The sequence below is a fragment of the Augochlora pura genome, chromosome 3 (assembly GCF_028453695.1).
Source record: "Augochlora pura isolate Apur16 chromosome 3, APUR_v2.2.1, whole genome shotgun sequence".
In the NCBI taxonomy this organism is placed as follows: Eukaryota; Metazoa; Arthropoda; class Insecta; order Hymenoptera; family Halictidae; genus Augochlora; species Augochlora pura.
Window position 1 is genome coordinate 28,359,751 of NC_135774.1, and position 22,027 is coordinate 28,381,777.

At 43.6% G+C, this 22,027-nt stretch overlaps 1 protein-coding gene across 1 annotated transcript in view; it reads left to right on the top strand.

Annotated features, from left to right (window-relative positions):
• The window catches only part of Sifr (SIFamide receptor), a 64,363-nt gene that overhangs the window by 39,789 nt on the left and 2,547 nt on the right, over positions 1 to 22,027 (top strand). The window lies entirely within an intron of this gene.

Consider the following 22,027-nt stretch of genomic DNA (forward strand, 5'->3'; position numbering starts at 1 on the left):
AGGGACCTTATTCATAAATAAGGGTAGTTTTTCCGGCCGTGTATTTTATTTGACGCTGAAATATTTCGTTAGCGGCGTTTCGGGCCGTTAAAAAATCGTTGCTCGGCTAAAAAGGGTGGATTCGTTAAACGGGACTGCGGTGGAATAGAGAGAGAGAGAGAGAAAAAAAAAGAACGTGAAATCAGCCCTCCGGTCAGCAGCCTCTATAGGTGCGGCCGCGCACGGCAGACTGCGGGTCGTCGGTTTTGCAGGGAGCGCCGCGCGGGCTTCGCCGTTCCGAGTTCAACGTATACGTACGCCCCCGCACACGCAACAGAGAGAGAGAGAGAGAGAGAGAGAGGGAGGGCGAGGGAGTGTATCAAGCGCGCTGGCTGGCGCAGGGTGAACGGCCGGAGGTGACCGCATCCCGCACCCTCCAACCTGCATCGCTTCTGAGAGTCTCCTTCGGAAACTGGGGCTCGGTTCCACTATGCCAGCCAGGGCCGCTCTTCGATCCTTCCCTTCCGCCGGCGGGGATGACCTCACCTAGACGGTTCCTGACACCCGCCGACGGACCGTTAACGCTCGCTGTTTATCAACAATACAACCACGGACCCTATCACAAACCCTCAACCCTATCACGGATCCTCAATACAAACTAATCTTAATATAACATAACCTTAATAACCTTAATACAATCTAATCTTGACATAACCTCAAGGTATAAAAAATACACTATATTAGTTAAATGTATATTGTAAAAGGGGGAATTAAAGTATATTGTTAACGAGAGAAATAAATGTTCGCATAGCATATAACATAACCTTAATGACCTTAATACAATCTAATCTTGACATAACCTCAAGGTATAGAAAAAACACTATATTATTTAAAGGCATATCGTTAAAGGAAGAATTAAAGTATATTATTAAAGGAAGAAATAAATGTTTGCATAGCATTTTTCTTGCAATCCTCGGCAAACATTTTTGCACAGAAATCCGCAATCTGATAACGAGTAGACTGCGGATCTCCATGCAGATATACAGACTTAACATTGTGAAAAAGGTAAAATGCAATTAAATATCACCAATCATCTTGTATCTCATTCTATCATTCTATAAAATCCAAATTTTTCAAAACGCGTTAAAATAGGTTTTTTCGAGGATTAAATCTGCCCGGAGTTACCAACTTTTTGCGTCGGGTACAGTAATTTTTTGGGACGCAGTCGAAATTCCCTTGCAGTCGCAGCCGAAAGTGGATGTACCCGAATGAAAGGATCGATATACGTGTGTGTGTGGCGGATCCACACACAGGCCTAAAATATTCTCGCTTGTATAAACACGAAATCCTGTCGCTCCGCGGGAGCGCAACATTTCGCCAAATTTCGTAAACTTTTCGGATTTACGGTGCGCTGAAAGCAGCTGTTCTACCCTTGGCTTATGAAATTAGCTGTTTGACATTTATCCTAGTTATTAACGGTGGTAATTGTAACATTTTATAATACCTTATTTTATTGTTTAATACTTTGTAGATTAAAGAAAGGACGCGAATACGTTATTTGGTAATCGTGTTTATCATTTATAAATAGCTCCGACTTGAAAGGGTTGAAATGTAAAATTAAAAGCAAAAATTTATTAAATTCGTAAATGCTATAGTAATATTCCTTCATCTTGGACAGTGAATTCCATCGCGGAAAGATTATCAGAACCTAACGCCGCGCGAAGGAGTTACACAGCAGCCTTTATACTTAATCGAACGGAAGCCTCACCTTGAATGGGAAAATGGGACAGAATCTAGGGCGCGTGTCGTTTTGCACACTGGCGAATGTTTTTTCCAAGATCGAATCCGCCACGGCGCAACCTCTGTATTTAATATCGACTACTAACATAATTTTCTGAAAAATCGTACACCGTGCTGGTATACGATTTGCGAATTTGCGAATTTCAGAGAATTTTAATTCGCGAATTTGCAAATTTGAGAGATTTTGATTCGCGAATTTCAGAGATTTCGATTTGCGAATTTCAGAGATTTTGATTCGCGAATTTCAGAGATTTTAATTCGCGAATTTCAGTGATTTTGATTCGCGAATTTCAGAGAGACGTTTCTTCGATTAAAAGATTTCGTTTCGGGAGGTTCGACGGTGCAAGACGCCCCGCTGTTATTTTTCAATCTTATTTACGCGCGATGAGTTTCCTTTCAAAGCAAACCGCGGCAGATCAGTCATTCGAAAATCCGCATTGTCATTTCCACGCCGCAAGATTCGAGAAATCCAGCTTTTTAGTAATCGCAAATGAATTGTAATTTTAGTTCGTCACTTTATCGATTGATTTTTTGGAGTTTAGAAGAGTGAGGATAGTATATAAATACTGTATACGTGGCTGAACAATTTTCCAATTTCAACGATACGATCTTGAGTCCTTGATACAGTCTCTATATCATTTTGAGCGTGTCGCTCGATATGGGTATTTCACTTGTTAAATCTTTCCAGCGCAGGCATCCTTCGTTTTCGCTATGTATAGTGTGATGAAGATCAGTGTTAATTATTATATATAGGAGTCGAAGTAATTATTGATAAAAATTGCGATTTGAAGAATTTGTGATGCAGGGTTGGGCATTGTTATTTTTAAGAAATTATGAAATATTGAAATTTAGTAATAATTTCAGTAAATTTCATTCAATTAATAATTCTGAAATTACAAAAAACAAATTCTTCGAACAAAATCGTATATAAATCGAACAATAACTAAAACACATTCCACGAATAAAATTATATTAATATACCAACAAAATAAATCCAACTCTGCCAATCACTATACCAAAATACTCACAGTTTTAATACCGATCCCCAATATCGCTATGCATACCCCGCGATCGCTACATATGCAAAATCGAAGATCGCTATACGGGATATTCCGGGAACTATGTCCTACTCGCGGGAATCGCGTCGATGGCATATCCACGGTGCGTGCCCGGGACATTATTTTTCAATCAGCCCCGCAATTAAAGGGAAAGGTTCCGGGCGGCGTTCGCGCTCGCGCGGGCGGGTCGGCCCGCCAGCTAGAATCCCGTGATAAATCATCGACCCTGACACATATCGCGGCGACATACGGGAATATGTGTCAGCGCACATGAACGGGCACGGTCATGGATGCACATTCGAATAGGCTCGCAATACAGGCGCCGCGCGCGGCGCACGCAACGCGCACCCGCAACCCCCCCGCTCGCCACCCCGCCGATCGCCTGTACCGGTTGAATATGTCTATTCAGTCTGCCTTTGTCACGGCGTCGCTAACCGTCGCACGCTTTGTGCACACTTAATTACACGTTATTGCGCTACGCGGAGGACGCCGCGCTAAGTTTGCCCTCTTGGAACCGCAACGACGACGGATGCCGCCACGGTTTTTGTCGATTGAACGATCGAACGATCTTCGGTGACCGGTCACGATCGCTATGGATCGGTTGATCAGGATCTAGGATGATTTTTACGATTTTTAGGCGGGTGGTTTATTTACAGCGGCTTGAATTCATTCATTAAATAAAGTTACTTTTCGCAAACTGAGTTAAATGGTTCGAATGCTTTTTAGATGATAGAATACTGTGCTACACATAAGCACATATACTGCGCTATGTCTAACGACTGATTTTTGTTAGTATTTTACCCTTGCTCCGAACGACAGAATAAAATATAAAATTTCTTGTTTCGAACCTCTTCAGGGTTATTGTCACCTATGTGTACGTCTAATTTTCTTAAAATTATGATTATTGTAAGTGGAAAGGAAATGAGGTGAATCCCTCAGTAATACTAAAAAAAAAAATTTATCGTATAAAATGAGATATTATTCCAATAATTGATAAATCGCAAATGCATATCGCTCGCAAATCAACCAAATGAGCAAGACCAAGTATAATCAGCAATCCACCGGCATGCTATTCAACAGAAGAGACTTGCCTCAACAAGGAGCAAGTGTTCAAATATTTTCGCGAATCGAAACGCAAGTCGTCAAGACGTTTTTTTACGTCAATATTCCCCGGGAAACCATCGTCGCGTTAATAACGCGATTTCGGCTATTTGTCGACGCGGATTCGCGGGTACAATTGTGCACACACCTGGCTCCCACCTGACGGAACACGTCGCCGAAAATTCCAGTCGGAGACGCGGCCGTCTGGTCGCGATAGGGAAGCCAATCGACGATGGCGAAGAAAAACGAAGGTTGAGAGAGAGAAAGAGAGAGAGGAAGAGAGTGATAGAGACAGAGACAGAAATAGAGCAGATAGAGAGATATAGCGATAGAGAGAGAGAGAGAAATAGAGCAGATAGAGAGATATAGCGACAGAGAGAGAGAAATAGAGAAATAGAGCAGATAGAGAGATATAGCGACAGAGAGAGAGAGAGAGAGAGAGAGAGAAATAGAGAAATAGAGCAGATAGAGAGATATAGCGACAGAGAGAGAGAGAGAGAGAGAAATAGAGAAATAGAGCAGATAGAGAGATATAGCGATAGAGAGAGACTGTCGCGAGAAAAAGAAAGAAATAAAGAGAAAGAGAAAGCGCAGAGCCCCATCGCCGTCGCGAGAGAAATAGAAAAAGAAAGACAGAGCGAAAGAGAGAAAGAGAGCGCTCGCGGAGCGGCGTCGTCGTCTAATGAGAAAACTTGGTCGCTAGAAAACGAATTTAAACCGATCCGAATCGAAAGTAAAGCCCGAAGTTTCGTAGAGCATATTCACCGGAAGCACGGGGGAGCGTAATGATGTCGTTCTTGACCATACACTCTCTCTCTCTCTTTCCGCGAAAGTACACCCCGCCGCGTTCTCTTACCCGGCAGGGGGGGGCCGGCCGGTAAACGAGAAAACTTGCTGCTCGATTAATTCGGGAATGATGACAACGATAAACTCGCTTCCCTTTCCGTAATAACTTCCATTATTCTCTAAGCGGCTCGTAGTTGCTGCTGTGCTGCTGTATTTCGTTATCAGTCGTTCTGCGCCAAGTCGCATCTTATTTCCCTTCCCCCCCTCTCCTCCCCTTCCCGCGTGAGGTAATTGGAAACTGCTACGTCGCGATCTTTTCTCCGATTTTTAATGCCATGTTTTAGGAAGTTGCGATAATTAGTTGACTGCTGCGGCCAATTAAGAATTATTAAAAATTATTAAATAAATTAGAATTATTAATATTGTCGTAAAAAGGTTAATTGAACCAGTGTTTTCTGTATCCCGAAGAAAAATAGCGTATTCGACCTTTCGACCTGTCCGAAAGTCTCATCGCTTCTTTCAATATTTAAAAAAAAAAATCTTATCGAAATTTTATAGATCACGAATATTTTCGAGGATAAAATCGAATGTTAGCTGGCATGAAATTACAAAAAGAAATCGGAATGTTCGCCTTGTCGTCCCATTTTCTTCTCCTAAAAATACAACACCCGAATAATGGCTAACCTAAAAGAAGCGAGAGGTCACGTCCGGCGGCCATTAAAATTTACCAATCACTTGGCGCAGCGCACTACAACGAAAACACCGAATCCGACGCGCGTGCACTAATCAGTAATTCCCCTCGTTTCTGTTTACTAGAATCCAATTCGCAATCAGCCGAGTAGATGCGAACGAAAATCCTCGGATGAAAACGCGTGGCTCCGTTCGACGGGAGCCCGCCCACACGCGGCTCCTGTAATAGAAAACGTGATCGAACTCTCCGCCGAAATTTGCGATTCATGAAAGGGGGATGCCTTGATATATAACCCTATGGATAATATTCTCCCGAAAGACGTTTAATGAAATTCGGCGGATTAAAGCTGTGCATCGTTTGCGGTACGATAATTAAATCGACTGCAATTCTGCAAAATTTAATTTGGCAAAAATTAGATTATATTTCGTTCAATTTTGGGATATGAGAGTACAGTTCTATTCGAAACTATTGTTGCATTGGACAGTGTTAATTGTTGCTATAATAGTGTTAAATTATTCACCCTTTGCACTCGATGCCATTTTCAGTGTTAATCTGAATTAATTAATATAATTTAATATAATATAATATAATTTCCCTAACAATTACCTAACAAAAATTCCAAATCAGTTCACCATCCCCTACATTTCTTCACCCCCTTAGTTAAAATCGTCTCTCGTGCCGCGCGTCTCGGCGTCGAGCACCCAATCGCGCGCGCGATGCACGCGGGCGCAGTGCGCGGGCCGCGGGGCGCGAACCGTTCAGGCAGCGCGCGAACCATTCGATTATCATCGATGCATTATTCGTCTCGCGGCGGAACGTCGGCGCAATATCATCCTTGGAGGCAGAGCGCGCCGGTAAAAACTAGGAGAGGAGAGGAGGGGGGGGGGGGGGTGTGGATGGGATGGGATCCCTTTTGAAATAACCTTAAACGGGGGTCGCGCCAAAAATCAAGCGCGCCGCGGATCGTTAAAACGCGGGGCAGGGGTGGCGAACGGGGGGGTTGAACCGGGGGTGGCGGTCGGACTCGAAATGAAATTCAGCGGCGCGATCAAAGTTTTCTTCTGTTTCTTTTTTTTGCTCCTCGCGCGCGTGAAACAGGTGCGCGGCGCGCGTTGCGCAATCGATAGGCCGCGGCGGCACGTCGATTAATTAATCGGCTTTATTTAATTCCGGCCGAGCGGCCACGCAACGGAGCTCCCCTCCGACACGTTCGCCGCGGCTTTTTCGATATCGAACGCGAAGATAGGGGCGCGAGAGGAGGGAGATGAGGGAGAAGGGAAGGGGTGGTAGGCCGCCGCGGGAGGTCAATATTAATCGGTTGTCGGCTCGCGGATAGAAAATCGCCGAGGTCTGGGTTAGGTGCGGCTGCACGTATGGATGACCGCCTCTCTCGTAGAATTTCAAGAGTTCCGCGCGCATCGGTAACCTGACCCATACCCTCCCCCCGCGAGAGATCCATATAACCTCTCGGTGTGTATGTATGTATGTATGCGTGTGTGTGTGTGTTTGTGTCAAGGCGAAAGGGGCCAACACTCTCGACTGACCTACATCGGCCGATCACACTCCTGCCCCCAGGCTGTGCCGACCCCGTTTGCGACCCCGGCGCGTCGTCCCACCTGCGCGCTCCTCTCCGCCGAGACCCTCCGCTCCGCTCCGTTCCGCTGCGACCGGGATTTTCTTCCCTTGCGTCCGGACGAAGATCAGAAAATCTGCCGCGCCCGCCTGTTGCTTGATCCCTCGATGCTTAGGCTTTGATCCGAGTAATTGTCGGCGGAACGAGCGCGTTTTGTTAATCCACCCTGCGGCGCGCGAGACACCAGAATCGCCACCCTGTGCGCACGCGTGCCATCCCCGACGCTTGCGAACGACTCCTTTTTTAACGGAGCTTCTCTCTCGTTTGTTGCACGATACTTGGACACTTTGGCGGGATTGCGAGATCGACTGATTAGGATTTGGGCTGATTTTTGAGATTTTTAGAAGGGTGGTTTTTCTCGTAGTTACTTAGATTAATTGAATAATATATTAGCTTGGTTTATTGGTTCAAAGTGTCAAAAATCGGGACGGAACTGCACTGCAATTTTTAACATCTGTAATTGTTTAGAAGTTATTCATTTGCGTTGTATAGCTCTGCTAAAATCAATTTTTTTATTTCTTTTTGCTATTCAAAGTAATAGCATTCTAATTCTGGTATAGTAGACTGATTTCTCTAAAACAGCAGATATTAATAAAAAATAAACATTATCTCTATCAATCCCAAGAATTATAAATTTAAAAATTCACCCCCTCTCTTCACAGCTTTAATTATTTAAAAATAGCACTCCCTTATCATTTCATTCTCCTTCTCTTCTCATAGATAGAATCGTCCCTTCATCCTATAGAAAAAAAAATTACCTCGACATCATAACAACAACCATTAATCCTCAAGAAAAATATCTTCACTAAAAAAATGCTTTGAAACTTCTCCAATAAATCACAAACATTTCTTTCTTAAATCTTTTCTTTAACTCCACTTTTTCCTGCAGTCACTGATATATACAGTATATTATAGTCACCGACCATCACGGTATATTTTATCTAAAAATCTTCAAAGAAGACTATACAGACAAAGCGTACACGGTGCTTTGTCGAGAGATCGAAGACGGCGACGTATAAATACGAACAATGTTCGAGTCCCCGCGGTGAAGGGAGAGGGGAGGGGGGGACGCCTGCAAAAATAACCCCCCGAAGTATTACACGGCCCAGCCAGTGTACACTTCGCGGTGAATTATGTCGCAGACGACGGTCTTTGCATAGGCGGTCGCATAAAGCCACCGCCGCGCGTCTTCTTATAGTCCCGAGAGCGAAGCCTAAGAACGCGAAGAAGGGGCGCGGTGGCATGTAAAACTTCTCTCCAGCCACAGTTTGTCGAGCTTCTTTTGTCGGCTGCGATCTTTCACCGTCAGATCTACCGACTCGTCGTTGGATCGCCGTTTCTTCGCGGGATCCTAAGAATCATCTCTCTTTGCGTCCATTATGGTCGGGGGATGTCGGTCGAGGGAATCTGCATAAACGGAGGAAGCCTCGCGAAACGGGCTTTCAATTTCTGTCGGCGTTTTGCCATGATTTTGTCGACCTTTAACCTCTCGTAAGATCGACTAAATATGGATGTTATTAATTTGTCGATGTAACGTTGACATAACCTCTTGCAGTGTAATAAAGGGGTAGACTCGTGATAAGATTCCATGAAAGATTAATTTCTTGACATGACTCCATGCACTATAATAAAAGAGTCAAATTTGTGACAAAGATTCCATGTAAAATTTATTAAATATGAATATTATTAATTTCTTGACATAACCTCTTGCACTACAATAACGAGTCAAACTCCTGATAAAAATTTCACGTAAAATCTACTAAATATAAATATTATTAATTTCTCTCACATCGAAATAAAAATAAATTCTTCTATTAACAAATTCTAAAAACAGAAATAAATAAGGATGAGCTAATCAACGAACCATGGAAGAAGTCATAGTGCAAGAGGTTAAGAGGCTTCGCCGAGCCTCCGACTCTCGCTCGGCTAGCTTTACCGAACAAGATTAATGCCTGCTTTCAAGAAAAACTCGATATATTTTAATCTTCTTATACGTGTAAATCTTCTTTCCTGAAATACTTAATTACCCGGGCTTACAGCAGCACAGGCATTAAGTATTTCTATCGGTTATCGATGATTCTATCCATTTTCGATACCGCGGTTGTCAACGCTCTACCAACGTAATCCCTGCAGCTTCGCTCTGCCTGCTAAATGTTTATCGGAGACATTTCCAAATAGCCTGAACTTTCATATAAAATTTACTTTTTATTATTATATGTGTTTTTATTTTTATTTTTATTTTATTTTTAACAGTGTCTTTTAGATAAAGAATGAAGATTATTTTTGTAATAAGCAGACAGCAGAGGCTTTATTCTAAATATAATTTTTTTTTGATAACTTGGGAAACTTCAGCTGTGGTTATATAGTTTATAATCGATGCAGAGAATTTTTATGTTGCGCAGAAATTTATGGTTTCGTTATTTGACGATATCGGAGTCTAAATTATTTCATAGAGAATACTAAAAATTTATTTAAAGGATTCTCTGTGTGTATTTATCGCGAGCTTTGCCGGAGGGAGCAGAGATTAACCCTTTCGATTCTAAGACATTTTAACTTGAAAGCTATAGCCTCTAAGCCTCCTGATAAAAGCAACAAACAAAGTAATCCAAATAAGTACTGCCAACTCCAAGTGTCAAATTTCCGCGAGTCGTGCGCCAAGTGTTAAGAAGTCAGTGAAAGGGCTAACGCTAGCCTAGAGAAAAATAACGAACGTAGGGTGGTAGAACAGTGGATCGTTTGCCGGTACGTAAACATCTGGCCGAGGCGAGCTTCCGATCGGACCACAATTGATCCGCTGAACTGGAGCAAGAGGATCAGCAATCAAGGTAACCAAACTACGCGGCGAGGCGAGGCGAGGCGAGGCGAGGCAAGGCGAGGCAAGGTGTAGCAACGCGGCGTGTGTGCGTGACGGTGTCCTTAGGTTCCGCGGGGTCCGATAAGGAATTATTCGAAAGGCGTCATTTACAAAGGGATTACGTTGCGTGTACGATGGAATTGCAGGCCCGTTCCGTGGGATTGGATAGGTAGAGAGAGAAAGAGAGAAAGAGAGAGAGAGAGAGCGTCGTTCGTCGGCGCGGCTCGGCGGCGCGGCACGCCGTGGACACGGGAGTGTTGGCACTGTTTCTACAGGTGTATTAACTGGGTCAGCGTTCCAGTTGTCGGGGGTGGCGTGGGGTCGCAGGGACGGTGGTCACCGGGGCGAGTTCACCTGAGCACGGACCATGTATATGTCTATCTATGTGTGCGTGTGTCGGCCGGAGAGCGCATATAACGTTTTTCGATCGAGCGAACATCTTCCTGAAAGATGTCCGTTTTAAACGTCGCCGATATCCGACAACCTACAAAACCGTGCACCACGAAATCCTTACATGAATTTCCAGGAGAAATGCGATCGTTATTAGGCTTCACTTTTCCTGACTCTAGGTTTTATTCGACGCGGTTACGTTACGCAGTGGTGCTCGCTACTGTGGTTCTTTGCATTTCTGTGCATTCATTGTATAGGGTGGACAGAAAGTTTGGGGTTGCGGTTATTTGACATTAATTTTATTTAGCACATTAATTTTATTTAGAATAATTATTTGGCATAGATTGATATTTATAGCGTAAAAATATTTGTGTGCGTTAGATGATTAGGCTTGGGTGTTTGATGTATTTGGGACTCTAGTTGCATTTGAGAATATTTTTGTATCTATTTGATACAATTTATTAGACGTAAAATACATATATTATTTCCGATAGTACCATAATCTTGGCAATCTTCAATCCCTCAGTCTTCACAAAATTCCTCATTCGACCCAGTTATTTTTCCAAAAAGAAGAAGAAAAAGGAGAAAATCCACGGAATCCGCAGACTATTTAATTTAAAACGGCACTTTCGCAAGTCAGTCAGAATTTCCTCGACGGCGAACTTCTTCGATTTTCGTCGTCTCGATTAATTCATCGACGATGAAAGGGGGGTGGGTGGCTAGGCTAGGCGGTAGCTATCTCGCGGGGCTCGCCGGGACTTCGGCAACTGCATTAAAATCTCGGGAGAGACGGAAGAAGCGAGAAAGGGAGAAGAAGAGACAGAAAGACAGAGATAGAGATAGAGAGGCAGAGAGAAATAGAGAGACGGAGAGAAATAGAGAGAGAGAGAGAGAGAAATGGAGAGAAATAGAGAGACAGAGAAACGGAGAGAAATAGAGAGAGAAAGAGAGAGAGAGAGAAATGGAGAGAAATGGAGAGACAGAGAAACGGAGAGAAATAGAGAGAGAAAGAGAGAGAGAGAGAGAGAGAGAAATGGAGAGAAATAGAGAAAAACAGAGAGACAGTGAGAAATAGAAAGAGAAGTAAAGAGAGACAGAGAGACAGATGGACATAGGGAGGGAGAGACGGCACTCGGCGTGTAATTAAAAAAACGACGGCCGGGTATTTCGAATCTCCATTAAAGCGGATTAATTAAATTATCCCTCGGCGATCCTTGAAAATTATGACATATTATTCCCGGACAGATGACGCTTCCGACTGTCACCGATCCCTCTCTCTCTCTCTCTCTCCCTTCTTCCTTCGCGGCCGGGACTTAAAAGATTCTTCGGAGAGAGTCTTAAAACGGCTGCCCGAGAGAGGGTGAACGACGGGAACACGGTGGAGCTGGCGGAAAAGGGGTTCGCGAGCGAGCGAGGCAGAGGAGGAGGAAGGGGAGGAGGGGGAGAGGGTGGCGTTGGCGGTGGACGGGCAGGTAACTTTATGTACGAAGTAAAACTGGCAGACAGAGACATGGCCCAGTTCGGACTTGGCCCGTCCAAGGTCGTGCCTCGCGAAAAGATAATTACGTATTTAGGTCAGACAGACGGATATCTGCACGGTTCGGCCATGATACAGATAGTGGTAGGCAGAATGAGAGAGAGAGAGAGAGAGAGAGAGAGAGGCGGCCCAACCACACCGCGTGCATGTACCATTCGCCTATTAATTCTGATACTGAATATTTTCCGACGGTTTCCTTCCAGGTCGCTCGCGGGCGCGCTCGCGCGCCTCGCCCGCGATTGAAGCCGCGATTTATTAGCGAAATCACGCGAGTCGTTAGCTCGATGGAACACGACCTGAAAGGATACCAGCACCCTACCCTACCCTCTCCTCTCCTCCCCTCCCTTCCCCTCCAACCGGGCATGAGTTATGAGACCTGCGGAATCGCCAGCGATATCGCTGGATGGTTAGCGGATTCTATTGTAACCGAAACTGCCCCATTAATTGTCCCGCGACCTCCGCAAATAATTTCATGGTTCCCGCCTGTTCTCGCTTCGAGCTTCCGACACGTTTATACGCGCGATTCTATTTCGACCGCCCTTTGCGGCCCGCGCGCCGTTTCAAATAGAGAGACGAAATATTTTTACGGACTCGCAGCGTTTTTACGCGACCTGGAGGATTTTATACGTTGCGGAATTGAATTTTGCGACTCGTGCGACGGCTAACAGGCTCTTCAGAATTTTTTCGATGGAAGTGAGCTTGATGAAAATGATTTTCATATGTGGTGTGATCATTTTCAGCGAAGCCTTGAAGTCGCCGCCCGATGAGGTTATACATAATAGATTTTAGGTTAGGTTATGTATAATAAATTTTAGATTAGTTTATATATACTAGATTTTACATAAACATAAACTTCGATATTTGTATACTTCACAAATGTATAATTTAAAAAATAATGATTTGACACTCCACGTTTTTGGTCATTTTCATAAAATCTAAATTTAGAAAAAAGTCTAGCTTGAAACAAACTACTAATAAGTCAATTTACAATATCACACGTTAAAGCTAAATTAAAAAATATTAGGGTAGAATATTGTACCTATTTCTGTGGAGTTTTTATTAGGCGATCGTGACCATAAATTTCGTGGGTGTAGGAGGCACCTTGAGGTGGAGTAAGAGGGCCGTTTAACTTTTCAGCTTCCCATGACCTTTATTTGAAAAATTCTGTGCCGTTTGCAATTCGTCCGCGATAAGGAAAGTTGATAATCAGGTGTACCCGAATTGTCTAGAAAATGTCAAGGATAATGTTACTTCGACGCGGATCTAACGGCATGCAAATTAGCTGCGCCGTATGGCATCGCCCGTACAGAAACGTGGAAATTACGAGCCCCGACACCTGTTAGGTTTCTGCGCGAGACTCGATGATTTTCAGTGGGTCATTATCACCGAGGGTTGTTCCCTGTGCGCTCGCTCTGTCGCATTCATTGACTCTTCATCGTTCGTTCGGAATTTATGCTCGTCGAAGGTTAATACTCGCGAGTGCTCGAAATATTGCTCCCCCGGATTTACGGATCCGATTAGCGTTGGTTATGGGGGTTGATTTATTTGATGCGGCGATTCAATGGTTTTGGTTATAATCAGGCTAATGAGCCTTAGGCGAGATAACAATTTTCTGTATTGGTAGTGAGAAATAGTAACTAATATTTATTTAATATTTAATATTCAATATTCAATATTCAATATTTACTATTTACTATTCAATATTTAATATTTAATATTCACTATCTAATATTTAATATTCAATATTTAATATTTACTATCTAATATTTAATATTTAATATTTACTATTCAATATTTAATATGCAATATTTATTCTGTTAATTATTTTAATACGACAGTATTGTTAAAAATATCAAGCGCTTATATTTGCCATAAAGTTTGCAATTCAGCTGCAACAATGATAAATTCAAAGAGAAAGCTTCTTAATTAGATTATTTACTATAGATTTTACCAATTGTACAAATTGCCTAATTCTTCCTTCGATTTTCTTTCGATCCATAAATCTCTCCTTCGAAGTTCATGCTTTTTACTTGGGCCAATTGGTCGTCCATCACTTTGTTCGGGAAAACAGCGAATATTTCTCGAGATTCGAAGTAACGTTTGTCCTAGAACAATTCATAAATCATATAACACGAACAACCCTTACCAAAATTGTTTTTTTTTTGCCTAGTCGTCATGCATTAAGGAATTTGGGAACGCAGTTTTTTTATAAGCTCCAAATATATTTAATTAATTGTTAATTTCATTCAATTGATGACAGTGCCACTTTAAAAAAATAATAAAAAAGATATGTGCCAGAGTTTGACCCAGTGCGACAGCGGAGGTCGTACGAATTTGCGTTATTTTCGACAACATTGATTGCTGACCGAATTTCTTGTTCAGACAATTTAGAGGTTAGTTAATTCCGAGATGGATTTATTTTTCGAGGTGAATTTATTTAGTGACGGATTTATTTTTCGTGGTGAATTAATTTTGAAATGGATTCATTTTTAGAGGTTAGTTAATTTAGAGGTTAATTAAATTTTAGAGGTGAGTTAATTTAATGGCGAATTAATCTTTGAGATGAATTAACTTACAGATAAATTAACTTATAGGTGACTTAATATATAGATAAATTTATAAATAAATTAATCTAGAATTAAATGAATCTAGACTTAAATTACCCTCCATACAACTTAATTCAGAATTAAATCACTTTACACTAATTTCATTACTAATTCCCTTCGCTTATACATTTCGTCAAATTTTCAGCTATAAACAAAACTACCCCAAATTACAATCACATCGCTATAACCCTAACCCACTAAACCATCGAACTATTCTCTTATTTAAATACATTATTCGACTCGTTTCAACGTTAATTCCCCTAGCAAATCCAACAATTGGATTCGCCTGGATCCAAAGCGATCCACCCCGAGGAATAACAACATTAATTAACCCAGGTCCGTCGTCGTCCGGTTAATCCAGCATCACCGTGAACACAAGGGGGGGAATCGGGACGCGGATTAACGAGCCTAATTCTCGCCGGCGGTGCTAGACACACCGTGGTGTGAGAAAAGTATCATCATCGTCGTCGGGGAGCAGCGGCAGGTTGCGACAGTTTCCGGCCGTAGTAGAATCGGCTCCCGGGCCTCGAAACCGCAATGTAATTTCCCGTCGAAGCCTCTCTGCCCCCGTTCGTCTTCGTGGTTGCGTTCAAGGTCGGCCGGCGTTGTAGTTTCGTTGCTCGGGCTGGGAACCCCGGAGGTCGCTGGGCCGCCGCCGCGCGCCACCCCGGGAAAATTCACGGAAACCGTGTCGCGTCCCCTCCGCCCCCCCCCCCCCCCCGCCCCGTCGTCAACCCATCGCGCCGGTTCCCATCGGCGATTTAAGTGGACAAACCATCGGCGATTTTCGCAGCCGGGTCAAGTGTCCGATTGGTCTACGGATCCGCGCGCCGGCCGAGACCCGACACACACCGGGCCAACTCCATTGTTCCGGAATTCAACCCCTCCGACGCTCCCCGTCGCCGACCGTCCCGTCCCGTCCCGTTCGTCCGCGCTCGCTGTTGGTCAAGGACGCGTATAAATCCGTTCAGGCCGGCACACCGGACTGCGCCAATAAACCAAATTTTCGGACTCATTGAAGACAGATGTATCGGTTCCGCGTTGCTTCGCCGCCTACTGGCTGGACGACAATGGGTACATCGATTTAGAGGACCGTCCCTGGTCGTCGAGAACATCGCCGCGATTATTTTGGACGATCGTCCGACGCCCACGCTGTTCTTAGCACGTCTTCTCGATTTTATTGTTTCTGTTGTAATTTAAACCCTTGCCGTGCCATTTTCTTTACAATTACTACGATTGGAATTGTTTGATCAATATTTCCTCCCACAAATTAAGTAAATAATACTTGTATCAATAACGCTATCCAAGCATTGCTTGTAAAATACACTGCCAACAAATGTCTCTAAAAATGATTAAAAGCTTGAAACTATTAAAAACCTCCGCATTGAACTAACATATTTCACTCGTCGCAGAAGAAATATGGATCAATATTTCCTCCAACGAATTAATCAAATTACACTGTTATTATCATCTCTATCGAAGCATCGATTAAAAGAAATACTGTCGAGAAACGTCTCTAAAAATAATTAAAGGCTTCTAATTATTAAAAAGCTGAACGTTTATGCTAAACTAGGATGTTTCACTCGTCGCAGAATAATTATAAACCAACAAATACAGATCAATATTTCCGCCCACAAATTAATCAAATTATCCTTGCCTCAACACCTCCATCCAAGCATTGCTTATTCAGAACAGCTAAAGCCGTGGAAACATTATAGCGCGACGGCACATGTCGTCGTCCCAAGCAGCGCGCGTTCCCTGGCAAAGTTCATTGATTGGCGAGCGCCTAACTCGCATACCGAATAAGTTGACACAAGTTGCCTGCCGGCCAGTTTCCAGCATTTACTTCTGACATTCTTCCGACCAAGTTCGCGGGCGGTTGTTCGAGCGAATTACAGCCACTTAGCGATTCTTGTGTTGCGCGAGAGCGATTCCGCTCGAACTTCCCTTGTTAGAGGACTCGCAAGGCGCGAAAGGTATCGCGCGGATACGGCAAAGAGTTCGTTTCGGCGAAACTTCCTTGGTAGCCTGGTTTCGGGGGAGGAGGCGTTCATTAATTTTCGATAACGCGTTCGGGGGGAACGCGGGGGCTCTCTGCGTTCTTAACACTTCGGAGTGGACGCAACAGGTAGAGTCCGCGACGAGTCTCGGTTTTTCTTTCGATATCGCGAATTGTTTAAGATGACTAAAGATTATTAAGATAAATTACTGAGAATAAAAATTGCTAACGATTATTAAGATGAATTATCAACGATAAAAAATTATTAAAGATTATTAAGATAAATTATCAAGGATAAAAATTGCTAAAGATCATCAAGATAAATTATTAAGAATAAAAAATTATTAAAGATTAACCTATCAATCAAGGTAGTTCTAAAAGACACGGTACTGCAATGGGTTAAAGGTGCCGTCTCGGTCAACTCAGACCATGATCGTCTCCTCCCCCTATAATCGCGCGCTTCCAAGTAATCTGCTAAAGGCCTAGAGCACACCTTCGACCGGTCTACTTCGAACCGGTTGCGCCATTACGTGGAGTTATCGTTGCATAACTGGGAGCGCGCGGATCAGGTTACAGCCGGCCGACGACCCGGCGCCACCCCCGGCACGCTGCTGGTGGAATCCCCGTTCGAAAGAGGGTAGCCCCTCTGTGTGTTATCAGTCGCGTGCGGTTCCCACTCTCTGTCCCCTGGTATCGAGCGGCAGCGCGCAGGAGAGGCCACCACCCCGCCGATATCGAAAGATCGATGGCATTTCCGTTTTGTGCATCCCTCGGGACCACATAGCTCTTTCTCGACCGCCGCCGCCGAACGGCATCGTATTCGAAGCCACGGACTGCCTCCGAAGAGGGTAGAGGCCAGTGGGACACACACCACACCTGTACAGCGCCGGTATTCGGGTCATGCATCTCGGCCACTTAGACTAGGTCACTACCTCCCTCGTTCGTCCCGACTCATCCCTCACCCGCTCTCTCTTTCTCGCGCGCCGTGTTTCGCCACCTCCCCGCCTCGCCGCCCCTTTCTTTACCTCTCCGCCCCTTTCTCCACCTTTCTACCCCTTTCTACCTCCGTAGCTCTTCGCCTCTCTCTTTCTCTGCAGTTCTTTCTTTCTCTTCAGCTTTCTAGCTCTCCTTCTTTGCCTCTCCCTTTCTCTCTTTCTAGCTCGCTACCCCTTTCTCTAGATCTCTACCTCTTTCTCTACCTCTCTGTTCCTGTCGCTACTATTCTCTCCAACTTTCTGACCCTTTCGCTACTTCTTTCTCTACCTCTTTCTCTACCTCTTCCTCCCTCTTGCTACTTCTCTCTCTACGTCTTTCTCTATCTCTCTTTCTCCCTCTCGCTACTTCTCTCTCTATCTCTCTCTGAACTTCTCTCTCTCTACCTCTTTCTCTCTCTTAGTCGCTCGGTCTCGCTCTTGCGCGCGCTTTCTCCTGCTCTTGTCCTCCCCACCCTCGGAGCTCCGCGCTCTTGCGCCCCTAGGAAAATATTATATTCCTTCCTCACCCTCCTCACCCTTTTCGCCTCACCCTCTTCCTCCTCCTCCTGCCGACCCGACGCCTCCTTCCTCGGCTAGCGTAGCCCCTTTCTTCTTTTCTTTGTGCCGCTGCCAATACGCGAAGAAAGGAACGATCGTGGAGACACGCGATTGTCATTGATTCTACGGTCCTCCCCCCTTCCTTCTCCCCTTCACTCCTGTCTTAAGCTGGGTCTCTGCACTTGCGGAGGCCGCAGGCTGAGTGATTGCGGGGGAACGAGAGGCGAGGGGCGGAATATGTGTACACCGGGTAGGTGGTGGCTCTGCTAAAGGGGGCTGATTTGATAGCGTTCGATGATACTGCGGATTGTCGCCGGGAAAATTGTTTATGGACGGTGTCGTTGGGGGGTTGTGGTGGTTTTGGGAAATGGGGGATGGATTTGCGCGTTTATCGGGCTTTTAACGGGTATGTTGAGTGGGAGATGGGGGTGGGGATGGTTTATGGGGTTTAAATGCGGGGTGGGAGATTGTGGAGATGGAGGATTAGTGTTTTGGGTGTTTTGAGGAAGAATTGGTATTTTGTAGATTTTAAGGGGGAAAGTATATTTTAGGTATTTTTGATACAAGCTGGTACCTTGTGTTGTTGAAATATAAATTGGTGCCTTGTGTAGTTTAAATACAAGTTGGTGCCTTGTATAGTTTAAATACAAATTGGTAGCTTAGATATTTCAAATAAAAAAATAGTACTTTATACAGTTGAAATTGAGATTAGTATTCTACTTATTTTAAGTTGAAATTGGTAGCTTATACATTTTTAATACGAAATGATATCTTACAAATTTTAATTGCAGAATAATACCTCAAACACTTTAAATAGAAAACGATAATATTACCACACTTTCGAAGAACAAGAGGCTTCGTTTTCGGGGACAATGAGGCCGAGACGCAATAAGTAGAATCAGCCGTCCATAGTCAGACGCGCCAGCCAATTTCCAATCTAATATTTCTCTCAGACGAAGCGTCGAACGAAAAACCTTTGTTTTATATTTTCGACTTATATTTCCATGCAGAATCAACCCCTTTAATTGTGCTAGCAGATTATAAACTATCTTAACAATATTCATGAATAAAGAAAAATGGCGTTTAAAACACTAATAATATATATTCCACTATATACAATATTCCAATATATATTCCATCATATAAAATATTCCAATATATATTCCAATATACATTCGTCAATTCCAAAATAATAAAACTCGTCAATCAAAAAATTTCAAACTAATTCATCCAACTCCAAATTCGACCCCTCACATTTTCCAAAAAACACCCTAACTATCCCTACAAACCAACGACCAATCCTTCCAAAATTGTTTCCACTATATAAACAATTTCAAAACAAATAACAGAACAAATTAATTAATTCAAGCATAAATCTAACATAAAACAATAGATCAAAATCTATTCAACTAAATCTAAACAAACTCCACCCACAATTTCAACGAAACACCTTAAATCGCATTCAATTACTAAAAAACAATATCCCATCGCGTTCGCGAGAGACGCGGAGCGTTTTCATTTTGCATAAAGATCCGCAGTGTACACACCGGGCCGCGGTGTAAGTTCGTTCGGGAACCGGGGACGGCGGCGGGGTGGTGGCCGGAGTTTTCGCAGGACGCTTCCGGTGCATCGACGCACCTGGATGCACGCCGCGCCGGGGCGTAGCGGGGTTCGCATGGCGGAGCCCCGCGGGTAGACCTTGAAGGTGCACTCGAAACCGGGGCAGTGTCCCGAAGAGAGATCCACGCAGTCGCAGATCGTCGACCGTGGTGCCTATACAGCGAGGTAAAGCCAGGTTGCCCTAGATCGGGGCTCTGTGCTCCGCCGCTAAACACGGCGCGCGGCGTTTCGCGCGCCCCGACGACGAATCTAGAACAGAAAAGCCGAGACCCGCGCGAGACCGGTTCAATTCCCCCGAGAGCTTTTTCTCGCCGCGTTTACAACCACCACCGACGGCCGTTTTTTTCTATAAATCTTTATTAAAGACGACCAACGCTTATCGCGCCGACGCCGGCGCGCTCGCGCAGCGCAAAGAGAACGCGCTAGGTTTTTTATTCGGTTTTCGCGGCAAGGTCGGAGGGTGCTATATTATTTAACCCGTTGCTGGCTTCCCCTTCGATGCTGAACCTTTATGGCGGACGAGACGTTTTCTGAAAAAATTGTTTCTACGTGGCGCGCGAGATGGGCTCGGTATTTTTTATTATTTTTTAATTAAATAATGTGATGCACGTTTAAATATCTGTGTATTGCGTTAAAAAAAATATTTGTTAACAAGTTAGAGTGACAGAATTAATTTCCACCAAAAAAGGGTGGACTATAATATGTATAATATTATTATGTATTATAATAATAATAACGATAACAATAATATTAATAATAACAAAATAATAATTTAGAAATATTCCACCTACTCGATATTACTATTCCATCACTCCCAATAATTAATTATTATTTATAAAATCCATCGATATATTTCCCTTTCAGCTCCTCCAAAATAATTTCTCGCTTATCGAATTAAAATCTGTTATTATACCATACTCGAGATAGAATTATATAGTTCGAAAATCTGTAATAAACCGTCAGTCTCACTATACCGTTTAGTTAAACGTCGTCTAAAGAGTGACCTCGACGACGAAACGACTAACTTTATAACCGCGGTAAAACCGTCGAACGTGTAAATGGAATCTGCATCGGGTTCAAGTTTAATTTTCATTTCATTAAACAAGTTCGCTAACACAATTTCTGCGGGATTATATATATATACTATACCATCCGGTGAGTAACACGAAACTTTCTACTTCGGAGAGCGCGTAAAGTAATTTCATGGTAACACAATCAAAGAATCCCGGGTCTCGCGTTTCCCTGAGATTTTGGAACACCAAGGGGAAATTCATGGACGGATACGGTTAACGCTCTGGAATTTTAGCGTTCGGTTACGAAAATTGACCGTGCGATACAATGGAATGCAATTATACGAGAGTAATTGGAATGTCTTTGATCTTCGGTCGTCTTTATCGAATGTATTAACTTGAGAAACTAGGATTAATGAAAATATTTTACTATAGTGTAATAAAATATGTTGGACGGTAAGATTATAAAATACGTGAAATAATAAAATATGTAAGATCATAGAATATTTAAAGTAATAAAATATGTAAAATAATAAACTGTATAAGACGATAAAACATGTAAAATAATAGCGTTTGCAGTTTCTTGCTATTGTTAAGCTATTTACTTACATAAGATATTGACATTTAAATTAAATATTTAATCTAACAAATTCGTTTACAATCAAATATTGACTAAAATATTAAAGTATTGAAATAAAATTTATAATACCGAAATACTATCTCGGAGATAGACTTTATGCCAGTTCGCCGCACAATGGCAGATATTTTCGGGACGCTGTTAGTCTCGCGACCGCGACAAAATGACGCGGGGTGCCGACGAATTCCGCCATTCTCGCAGCACCGCATTGTCGTTCTCGACGAGTTTTTTCGCGAACTGTCTCCGTGTATATGCACATACATAAACGTATATACACAGGCATCAAAATGTGCACGCTATGTGTATGTATACATATATACGTATCATTGAGCGCACCAAGGCCGACACTTTTCACCGTTAATCTCTTTCACGGTCCATCGATAATAATTTCGCGAGCCCGTTCCTTTGCTCGCAGCTGGTTGCCAGGTCGGTCGGGGCGGGCTATTATCACGTTCGGCTCTTTAGAGAGAGGAGCAGAAGTGGGGGGGAGCTGAGAGGGGAGAATCCGATACGGTAATTAATTGGAATAATAGCGACGAAGCGGGCAGGCCCTCGGCGGTTGAAGACTTCGCAGTGAAAGAGAGAGAGAGAGAGAGAGAGACTCGCGCGATTCAATCGTCCGTAAATTGGCCCCGCAACTCGCGACACGTAGCTTCCAAATAAATTATTGATAGCCGGGCTCTCTGTCCTTCGGACGCAGCTGTTTCTAAAATTCCAGCGAATTTCGCGACGGCGATAATAACTTCGTCGGCGCGTTCAGCGACGAAAATCGTTCTAGGGAAAAGTGAGGTTAA